At 41.7% G+C, this 10,352-nt stretch overlaps 1 long non-coding RNA gene across 5 annotated transcripts in view; it reads left to right on the plus strand.

Annotated features, from left to right (window-relative positions):
• The window catches only part of Gm30215, a 146,613-nt gene extending 136,703 nt beyond the window's left edge, over nt 1-9,910 (plus strand). For all 5 annotated transcript variants that reach the window (XR_003956541.1, XR_378110.3, XR_378112.3 and 2 more), the window contains 2 exons: nt 3,872-4,002; nt 9,413-9,910. This is a non-coding gene — a long non-coding RNA (predicted gene, 30215). The remainder of the gene's footprint in view (nt 1-3,871; nt 4,003-9,412) is intronic.
• Nucleotides 9,911-10,352: the final 442 nt, after the last annotated feature.

Raw genomic sequence — 10,352 nt, forward strand, 5'->3', positions numbered from 1 at the left:
AGAAGAAAACAGAACGGGAAAGAAAACCTGCAGGAAATTAGGATAATGAACAGTTGACTCAAGTCGAGTGAGCTAGCTACGTTCCACCCATCCCCCAACATCTTAGTGTTTCTCTTTGAGGAAGTGAAATAAAGAGGGGAAAACCCAAACTCAGCTGTGTTCTTGTACCTTGAGAGCTTTGAAGGGAAACAATAAATCTGCTGAGTTGAGAGACCATTATCTTTTCATTGGTTTGGATAGATTAGATAAACCACATGGCGTACGACTTTGCTATCTATTTACTGTGTCATCCGGTTAAAGCAAGCCTCACTCAAGATGAATGAAGCAGGATGGCCCTCTCCATGGAGGGTTAGCTGAGTTCTTTCAAGTGTTTTCTCACCTCCCAGTGAAGAAAGCAGCACACTGGATGGTCTTTGTAGACGTCTGCCACATTACTTCAAGACAACACAAATGCTATGTCAACAATTGTCTAGGGAATGATGAAGGGTGAAATGCCTGCCCATGGTCAGGATAGATGGGTGGCTTAGACAGTGTCAGACTAGACATGCTGACAGAACAACCCTCTCTTTCTCAACTTGCTCAACCTCCTTAAAACAGACTGAAGACTAAATCTTAGAGTAAGGCTCTCAGGGGGAATGGAGATGGCTCAGGGCTAAGTGGTTGCTTTGAAAACAAGAGGGCCTGAGTTCAAATCTCCAGCACCTGTGTAGAAAGCCATCGTGTAATCCTAGCTCTGGGAGGAGGAATCAGGCAGATGCCAGGAGCTCACTGGCCTGCTGAGTTCCTGGTGGTGTAGTAAAGACCCCCCCCCACCTCCTTTCTTAAAGGAACAAGGCAGAGAATGATAGAGTCCGCTGACTTCCTCTTCCATACTCACATGCACAATGTCCCCCCACCTCCCACATGCATCCATAATACACATATATACTATACATTAGTATAGTGATGTGTTCACTAGGAGAGAGGTTAGCGTATAAACTGCCACGGCCGCTGCAGAGTAGGATATTTGTAGAACAAGCCACATTTTGACAGGAGGTCTTTTGGTAAATAAGTGGGAGCAGTTGGTAGAACTGGAGGGCTTTTGGACATTGCTGGGAGTTTGTTGTCTAGACTGTCCCAGTGACATGTCTACCCTGACCACCATTTTGCCCACCCTTCTCTGGTGGTGTGAATGCAAAACATGATGTAAAGACTAGTGAGAGCTTTTGAGAGGATGAGGAAAAACTAAAATGCACAGTAATCAAGAAGCACATGCAAGTTAAGGAGATTTGAATAACCCAAAGGAGAACTCTAGCAGAATAATACAATTTTATAGTGTTTAAGAATAAAAATGGATAAAAATTTAAATCTAAGATTACAAAGTTAAAGAGCCTCAGTAGATCATGACATGAGAGAGAGAAGGTGTGGAGGGGGGGATAGAAATTATTAAACATAAAATATCTAAAGTAAAAGCAAGAAACATAACATTGAGATGGATGTGAAAGATGTAAAACTTTCACATCCATCTATAACTCAGCAAACTAAGGCAAAGCTGAGATACACACTAGAGAGGTTTCCCCAAAGAGGAATAGAACCCGAAAAACAAACAAACAAACAAACAAACAAACAAACAAACAAGCAAGCAAACAAATAAAAAACGAGACAATTGATGCCTTGTCTAGCTAGTTGAAGTAGCGAGTGGCCAGACTCCTCAGCAGAATTCTGAGCTGGGACTACTTCTCCACAGTGTAAGGCCCAGTTTAATAGAGTCCCTAGTCGATAGAACTTAGAGAGGGGAGGCGGGAGTGTGTGCTCTTACATCATGCCCTTCAGCACACCTCGAGCCTGAGAGCACACACTGGGATTGCTGGCAATTAGGAGCACTGGTCAGGGCCCTGGGGACTAACAATCTTGGCCATAGGTGGGCTTCTGGGCTTACTCAGTCCAGTGTGGATTTAGCTAGCATTCAGATATAGTTAACTGTTGGCTATTCATAACTGTGGAAGAAACATGAGATCTATATAGCTTTTAGGTGCGTATGTGTGTGTATGTATGCGTGTGTATGTGTGTGTGTGTTATGAATGTATGCTTGTGTCTGTGTGCAGGCTCACAGAGGCTAGAGGAAGTCAGGTGTCCTGTTTTTGAAATAGGATGTTTTACTGACCATAGAGCAAGATTGACAATGACACACACACACACACACACACACACACACACACTTACACAGATGACAGACACAGACACACAGTGAGAGAGACCTTGTCCTGTAGGCGATGCCTGAGCATGAAGCCATTGTGTAGCCTTTCACACACTTGTGTGTGTTTATCCTTTTACATGCACGCGCACACACACACACACACACACACACACACACACACACACACACGAGAGAGAGACAGAGACAGAGACAGATACAGAGACACAGAGAGACACAGACAGAGATACAGAGACAGACAGAGACAGAGACACAGAGAGACACAGACAGAGATACAGAGACAGAGAGAGACAGAGACATAAAAACATCAAACCCTATAGTCTGGTGGGTCCTTTTAACCCTATCCTCTGTGCTGTTTTTTAACCTTACTTCACAAAGTCAACATACTTTCACAGTCTGTGTAAGTTACAGAAGGAGGAGTTTTGGCTTCAGGTTCCAGAGTTAGAGACCATAGCGGTGGGAGAGGCACAGCGTCATGTGGCTTGGGCAGAAAGCCAAAAAACCACATTCTCAACTGACAACAAGAAACAAAGTGGAAGTGGTGTGTCCTCAGAACCTGTTCTCAGTGACGTATTTCCTCTAGTAAGGCTCCATGCCTGGAAGGGTCCAGAAACTTCCTTAAGCAGCACTGTCAACTGGGAGCCAAGTGCTTAATACACAAGCCTCCGGGGACGGGTCTCGGGCCAACCGCCACAGACACTTCCAGGACTTTGCCTGTAGAGAGCATGGCTACATGCTAAGGTGCTTGAGACCAGCTGCTGCTGGGTCAAACTGTGGCACGGTGCTGTGTGCCTCAGCTCAGATCACTGCAGAGACATCGTTCTAGGGACGAGGGGTGTGAGGCAAACAAGGTTAAATGTCAGGTCCAAGGCCACTTGCAAATGAGAAATGCAAAAGACCCACCTTTAGCTCTCGGCCTAAAGCATTGGGGTGCTTTTCTGCAGCACGTCAACTTTCCACAGTGTACTTTTGCTGTTAGCAAACTGTGGTGGAACTCTTTCTGTGAGTGTATGGATCTGTCACATTGGTGCAAAAATCAACTGCAGGTTTTGCATTGTTGAAGTCTGCTATTTGATACTGGAACACATTCTTCGATATTAAGTTATACCTCGCTTGAATTCACATCTTATGCTCTCTTGGCTGGTGATTTATTACTTGCTCTTTATTTTATATTTATCTTATACTATGGAAGTAATATTAGAGCAAAAGGAAGTTTGAGCAATTTCCATATGTATATACACATATATACATACACACACATGTATATGTATACACACACACACACACACACACACACACACGTTTATTCATTCTTCTCTCATTCATTACATCCTGACCACAGTTCAGAGAGTGGGGGCCATCCTCAGACAGTGATCCACCTGGAGTTTTGGTGGCCATTCTGGCCTGTGGTTGAGCAGGGAGTTTCGACTGGAGTTGGGGGCCAATTTCCTTTTCTTATGGGAGTTCAAAATGTGTCATAAGACAACAGGGAAGACTTTCAACATCAATAAAACCCTGGCCTCAGGAACTGCTCACAAATGTGCAGTGTGGTGGAGGGTCAAGGAGTTTTGTAAAGGAAATGAAAGATGTGGAGGACAGCCACCTGCCACCAGAAGTTGACAACGGCCAGTTGATTGTAATCATCTAAACTTGTTTTTTTTTTTTTTTTTTTAATAGCTTCATGAAAATGTCTAAAGAATTCAGCAATGGCCGTTCAGTGTTCAAAGAAAACTGGGAAGATGTAAAAATTCCATAATGGATATCTTAGTTTAGGTTTTCATTGCTGTGAGGAGACAACCATGACCAAGGTAACTTTTAATTGGATACAACATTTAATTAGGTCTGTCTTACAGTTTCAGAGTTTCAGTCTATTATCATCATGGTGGGAAGCATGGCAGCATCCAGGCAGACATAGTGCTGGAGAAGGAGCTGAGAGTTCTACTGATCGAAAGGCAGTGGGCAGAGCATGAGCACCAAGGGCCCTCAAAGCCTGCTTACACAGTGACACACATCCTCCTACAAAGACACACCTATTCCAACAAGGCCACACCTCTTAATGCCACTTTCCATGGTTCAAGCATATTCAAACCACCACAGTGGGTGAACATTTGGCCATCTGATTGTGACCTGTGACAATAAATGAACTGTTTACAACCAGTAATCACCAGTAAGAGAATTGAGATGAAACTCCTGGGTACTCCCTAAAGCCAAACTTGTGTAAAACAAACAAACAAACAAACAAACAAACAAACAAACAAACAAAGCAATGAATGAAGGGACATTTATACTCACTGTTGGTGATTGGCAGGCAGCCACTCTGATTTACACTACAGTGTCTGAGTGCCGGTGAAATGATTCTGGCTGAGATGTGTGCTCCATATATTGATGAGATACACAGGAATCTCCAGTGCCTGCAGACGGCATTGGCAGGAAGGGCTGGACAGTACCTGACCACCTGTACAATGAAGTGTTTCAAAAGTAGGCTATATGATTTTTCAGGGTGTAAGAAAATATGACCCTCTGGCACACAGTGAACAAGAAATAAGAAAATATTTTAATGTGGGGACATATTTAAGTGGCACTGTAGTCAAAGCATCAATCTGTGTAAACATCAAAGAAGGGCTGTGCTGGCCACTGGGCCAGTCTGGAGCTCAGAGACATTGTATTTCCAATGTACTAGCTTCAGACAATATTTGTAGGCTGAATCATTATGTAAAAGAATGATAGGCTATTTGTTTAAAAATAATGTCATCCTCTGTACCTAGTCTGGCAGTGATGTGTATGTGTGGATACCCAGGGAGGCTCCCCTTTCTCAGAGGAGAAGGGGAGGAGGGCAAGGGGGAGAAGATCTCTGAGAGGAGGTACTGGGAGGAGAGAGGGAGCTGATATTGGGATGGAAAATGAATAAATAAATTAAAAAAATATTGCCAGCCTCAATGTAAGTGTTCATTGTTTTGTTTTGAGTGATCTCAAGGCAGTGCCTTGCATTGTGCCTTGGAAATATTGGGACAACATCTGGATTGGGACAACAGTCCTTTCTTTTTTCACGTCTAAATTTAGCATGGACGAAATCTTGTTACTATGGTACTTAACTTTTCAGATTAACGTGGAAAGATTTTTTTTAAATAGCAAAATATAAGCTTTGAAAGAATCTCATGTTCCACATGATTGGGTTGCTATTGCCTGCATATTTTAAGAAGGAACATTAAATACAAGTTTGGGGGCCAGTAAAAAAAATACAAAGAAAAGTGTAATCAAATGTTAGTACATTGCTCTTAACAGGCTGAGTCAAATAATGTTCTCTCCTCGACAATAGGAGCTTTTTATTTATCTAACTTCATTGTTCCTCATAATGACTTTTGCCTCGATTGGCAGACTCCATTCCTCTATTCTGCATGAAAATGATTTTAGTAGGAAAAGTTCTACAGCATACTTTCCTTTCTATTTAAGCTTATTAGAGATAAACCTCTCCTATTGGTTCAGGGGAATCTTAGGAGTGTTTAATTATTTAATGTTGCTAGAAGATAGCCTTCAGCATGAATGTTAGCAATAGCCATCATCACCTCCACCACCATCATCATCATCACCATCGACATCATCATCATCAATGTTCTGATGATGTTGTGATATTCATATTATGAGTCTATGTCATATCGTGTGTGAACACTGTCAAGGACAAGGACTGTTCATTTAACTTGTTTGGAAACACTGCAGAGTAAATCAAGGTTTCGTTATCATAGTTCAAATGTATGCTGGAAACATCAGGTCAGAATGGCTTAGCAGTTGTTCTAGGTGGTTCAGCCCAGGGTAGAAGTGTGGGGATACATTTTCAGACATTTTACCTGCACATTCTTAAGTCCTCAGCCTTTGTGATTTTTAGTCTCTATGATAGCCGTAAGGTCAATGTCAAGTTTGAGTTGTGGCTTTGTACAGGTGGGAGGAGACTGATAGGTAAGTTATTTCCCCTCCCCGCCCCCTTTTGAGAGTTTTGCCTTGTAGTTCCAGCTGGCCTAGAACTCTGGACAATCCTCCTTCAGCCTCTCGTGTGTACGTCACTGCACTTGACTCAATAATCATGACATTGTTCCTTTGTAAAGTGGAGAAGAGTTCTGGGAAACAGTCTGTATTTTAAGGTGTCCTGGGTGTAACCTTTCTGTTAGATGATATTTTTTTCTCCATCATTTCATCCACAAGTTGGTTTACTTTAGCATTTTAACTTTGGTTAGAACCAGCTCACCCATTCCATCTTATTTTTCCAGATGCATGACTGCTTTAGAGCGTCTGTAGTATTTGTGTTTTGTTTCTGAGTGCTGGCAGATTTGGTGGCTCTCTTGCCATCATTTGGGGTGATTTCATGGGAAAGGCTTTCCCCAAAGGACAAGGCATTCACATCTTCCCACTTTGTGGCAAAAGCAGGTCAGCTTCATTTACCATTTTTTTTGACGTGCTGATGTTGCTGAGGCTGATCGTAAGCACCAGGTCTCAGAGCAGGCACAATTCACTCCACTTCCCTGACTGCTTTTGGTTCAGTCACTTTCCTTTGATCCCTTTTCTTTTTTTAAAAATTTTAGTTGAATAAGATATATTGCTACTATAGAAATAATGAGATGTAAATAGTTAGGTCCACCTTTTAAAAGGAAAACCCTATATGCAGACAGATTCAAAGCAGTCCCTGTGAGTGCATCAATGTCATTTTTCACAGAAAGAAAACAATTTAAAAATCTATATTAAAATATAAAGAAATCCTAAGTAGCCAAAGCAATTTGACTTGAGAAAAATCCAGTCAAACAAATAAACCCCAAACAAGACCCAACCAAACAACCAAATAAGAAATTGACAACAAAATTAGACAGGGGCGTTACCTGACTTAACAGCACTGCACTAGGTTGGATTTATTATAAAGACAACCGTGTAGACCAGTGAGACAGAAAGAGCATCTAGAAGTGAACCTGTGACTCTGCACCAAGTGGCTCATTGCTGAAGGTACGTACTGGAGAAAGGGCGTTCTCTTCAGCTGATGGTGCTGGAAACTGGAGATCTCTACACAGAAGAGTGAAACTAGACAAGTATATCTCACCAGATAAGGAATCAACTCAAAATGGCTAAAATCTAACTGCAGGAGCTGGATACAATGAGACTATAGAAGAGAACACCAGAACACTGAGGGAGCTCATCAGGACACTGGAAGGAGAGAGGAGCCTTCAGACAAACGAGATCATATCAACCTAAACATCTTTTGCACAGCAAAGGAAACAAGGAAAAATATTTACAAAATAACGTCTCACAAGGGGTCACTACTCAGAGTCTGCTTAGGACCTCCCAAAACCAATAGCAATGAACCTCAAATAACCTCATTGAAAGAAGACAATGGATCGATAGATATCAAAGAAGAATCTATGCAAGTGTTGAGTAATAAACGTTGCTAAACGTCAAGAAAATCAAAATCAAAACCACAACCCAATGTCATTTCACTCTAGCAAGAATGACTGGAATGAGAAAGTCTAGCAATCACAAGTGTTGATGAGGACAAAGAGAAAATGGAACCCTCACACATGACTGATGGCAATGTAAATGAGCTCATCCATAGTTGGAAACAGTGTGGAGGTGCCTCCACAACCCCCAGTTAAAAATAGAAGCCAGACATAGTAGAGTGTGCCTATAATCACATTGGGGAATCAGAGTTGGAGGCTATCCTGCTAAGTTCCAGAGGTACAGAGAAAAACACATGGCTAATCAACCAGCAAGCAACAAGAAAACAATGAAATCAGTTCACTGCGAAGGTATCTTCACTACCATGACTACATTTATCATCTTCACTACCATGTCTGCTTCAATATTATTCTCAGTAGCCTAGATGAGAACTACCAGCCTCCTCGCTCATTCATGTACAGAAGGCTCCTCTGTCATGCCCACAGTTCTCCGTTCTCCATTTGCTTTCGTCAGTGTCTCTACCAAACATGACTTTATTTGTTCATTGACACTTTAGGATTCTAACATTTTAAGTTAAAAGTTAAGCTTATATGTTGGTAGTATGCAGTATAATGGATCAACATAGCTTAAGCATTTTTTGGTTAGGTCATATTTTCTTATGCTTGAAAAAACCCTTCCAATATGGATACGATGCCCGTGGGAGTCCCCATCTGGCTTGCCATCAGTCAGTTATCAGTCAGTTCATAGTCCACACCTGCTTTATCTCTTCTCACTGGTTTCTTATGTATCCTTGAAATATTCAAATGCAAGCAAAGATGAGTATATATATTCACATTTCATTCCTTCTTTATAAAGTTTAGTTTTTTCTCTTTTTTATGTGTATGCCTTATTGGTGTGTGTAAAGGCATGTGTGTGTGTTACATGCATATAGAAGCCCAAGGTTGATATCAGGAATTAATACCAATCACTCTTTCACCTTACTCATTGAATCAGAGCCTCTCAGTCAAACCCAGAGCACCCCAGTGTGACTAGTCTTCCTCTCTGGCTAGCTTGAAGATCCTATTTCCATCTTCCTGGAATCATAGGTGAATTGCCAGGTCCCCTCTGTATTTATGTGGGTGGTAGGGATTTGAACTCTGGTCCTCATGATTACAAGACCCAAGACCCATATTTTAATCATTGAGCCATATTCCTAGTCCAGAGTTTGTTTCTTCCTTAATTTTTATTTATTTACATAATTGTAATGGTGTGTGTCACGTCTTCCTGTATCACTGTCTAAGGGGTAAGCCAATGTATCAGAGGGACACACTGGCCTTGATTCTCCTTTTTGTGCTACTGACTGTGCTAAAGGGGAAAGTGTCCTACTTGTACAGTTTGGTCCATGTGGGTATTAATCTATATGATAAAGTCATATGACTGAGATTGCCAGAAAGGAAATACATTTGGAAATTTGTCAGCTGTGATAAATGGCTTGGCATGGGTATGACATACACAGGTCAGCAGAGGAGAAGATGTTTTGTTCCTTCAGCATCAGTGGTCGACCACGATTAAATGCCAGGTGACTTGTCTCTTTCACGCTTTGTATCAGTGTGGCTTTAATTTTCAACTTTGTTTGTATCATGGACCTCTGAACAAGCTTTAGGATATTGCTTTTTTACTATGAATTTATGAGCTATTTATAGATGTCAGGCATCAGGCCTGTGACTTCTTAGCCTTTTCATTTTTCCTTGTGTTTTGGCTTCTCAAATGTGGTAGAGTTTGTTAACTTTCCCTTTATGGCTTTTGCAGTTTGGTAACTTCATGGAAAGGATTCATCTGCCCAGAGCTGTAGAGGAATTCAACCATGTTCGCTTCTGGTAACTGTGGTTTGAGGAACTTTGAGACACCCTTGAATCAAATTTTCCCTTCTCCCAGCCAGTGACTCCCTGTGCCATGAGATTTAGGGACATACATTTTACTCACTGATATATACCGTCATGTTTCTTGGGGTTCTTTTTAGACCTTCTCTTCTGTTCTGTTGGCTTAGGTGTCTACTTTCAAATTTATGATATTTTATCTTCACAATGCTCTATAAATAACACAGTTTTTGCAAGCTGTGGTGGTTTGAATAGGAATGGCCCCCATAAACTTATGTGTTTGAATGCTTGGTCATGGAGAGTGGCATTATTAGGAAGTGTGGCCTTGTAGGAGGAAGTGTATCATTATGGGGGTGGCCTTGATGGTCTCCTAGCTCAAGCTATGCCCAGTGTGACACACCCAGTCTGCTGCTTCTTTCTTCAGATCAAGATGTAGAACTCTCAGCTCCTTCTCTGCCTGGATACTGCCATGCTTCCCACCATGATGATGATGGCTGACACTGTAAGCCAGACCCAAATAAATGTTATCCTTTATAAGAGTTGTTGTAGTCATGGTGTCTCTTCACAGCAATGGGAAACCCTAACAAAGACACAAGCCTGTCTTGTAAGGGTAGGATATGCTTGTATACATGTGTATGTATATATGATTAAACTGCCCATTAAACATTCACTAAAATACTTCAGAATCTTGCAGAATAGGTTCATCATACTGAGAAGGAATGGATAGAGTAGCCGTTGTTGGGAAGTAAGAAAAATTTTTTCAGTGGTTGGGGACCATCTCTCTTCCAGAAGACCCAGGTCCAATTCCCAGCACCCTCATGGCAGCTCACAACTGTCTGTGACTCCTGTTCCATGGATGAATGCAGGCAAAA

The sequence above is a fragment of the Mus musculus genome, chromosome 6 (genome assembly GCF_000001635.26).
Source record: "Mus musculus strain C57BL/6J chromosome 6, GRCm38.p6 C57BL/6J".
NCBI classification, from domain to species: domain Eukaryota; kingdom Metazoa; phylum Chordata; class Mammalia; order Rodentia; family Muridae; genus Mus; species Mus musculus.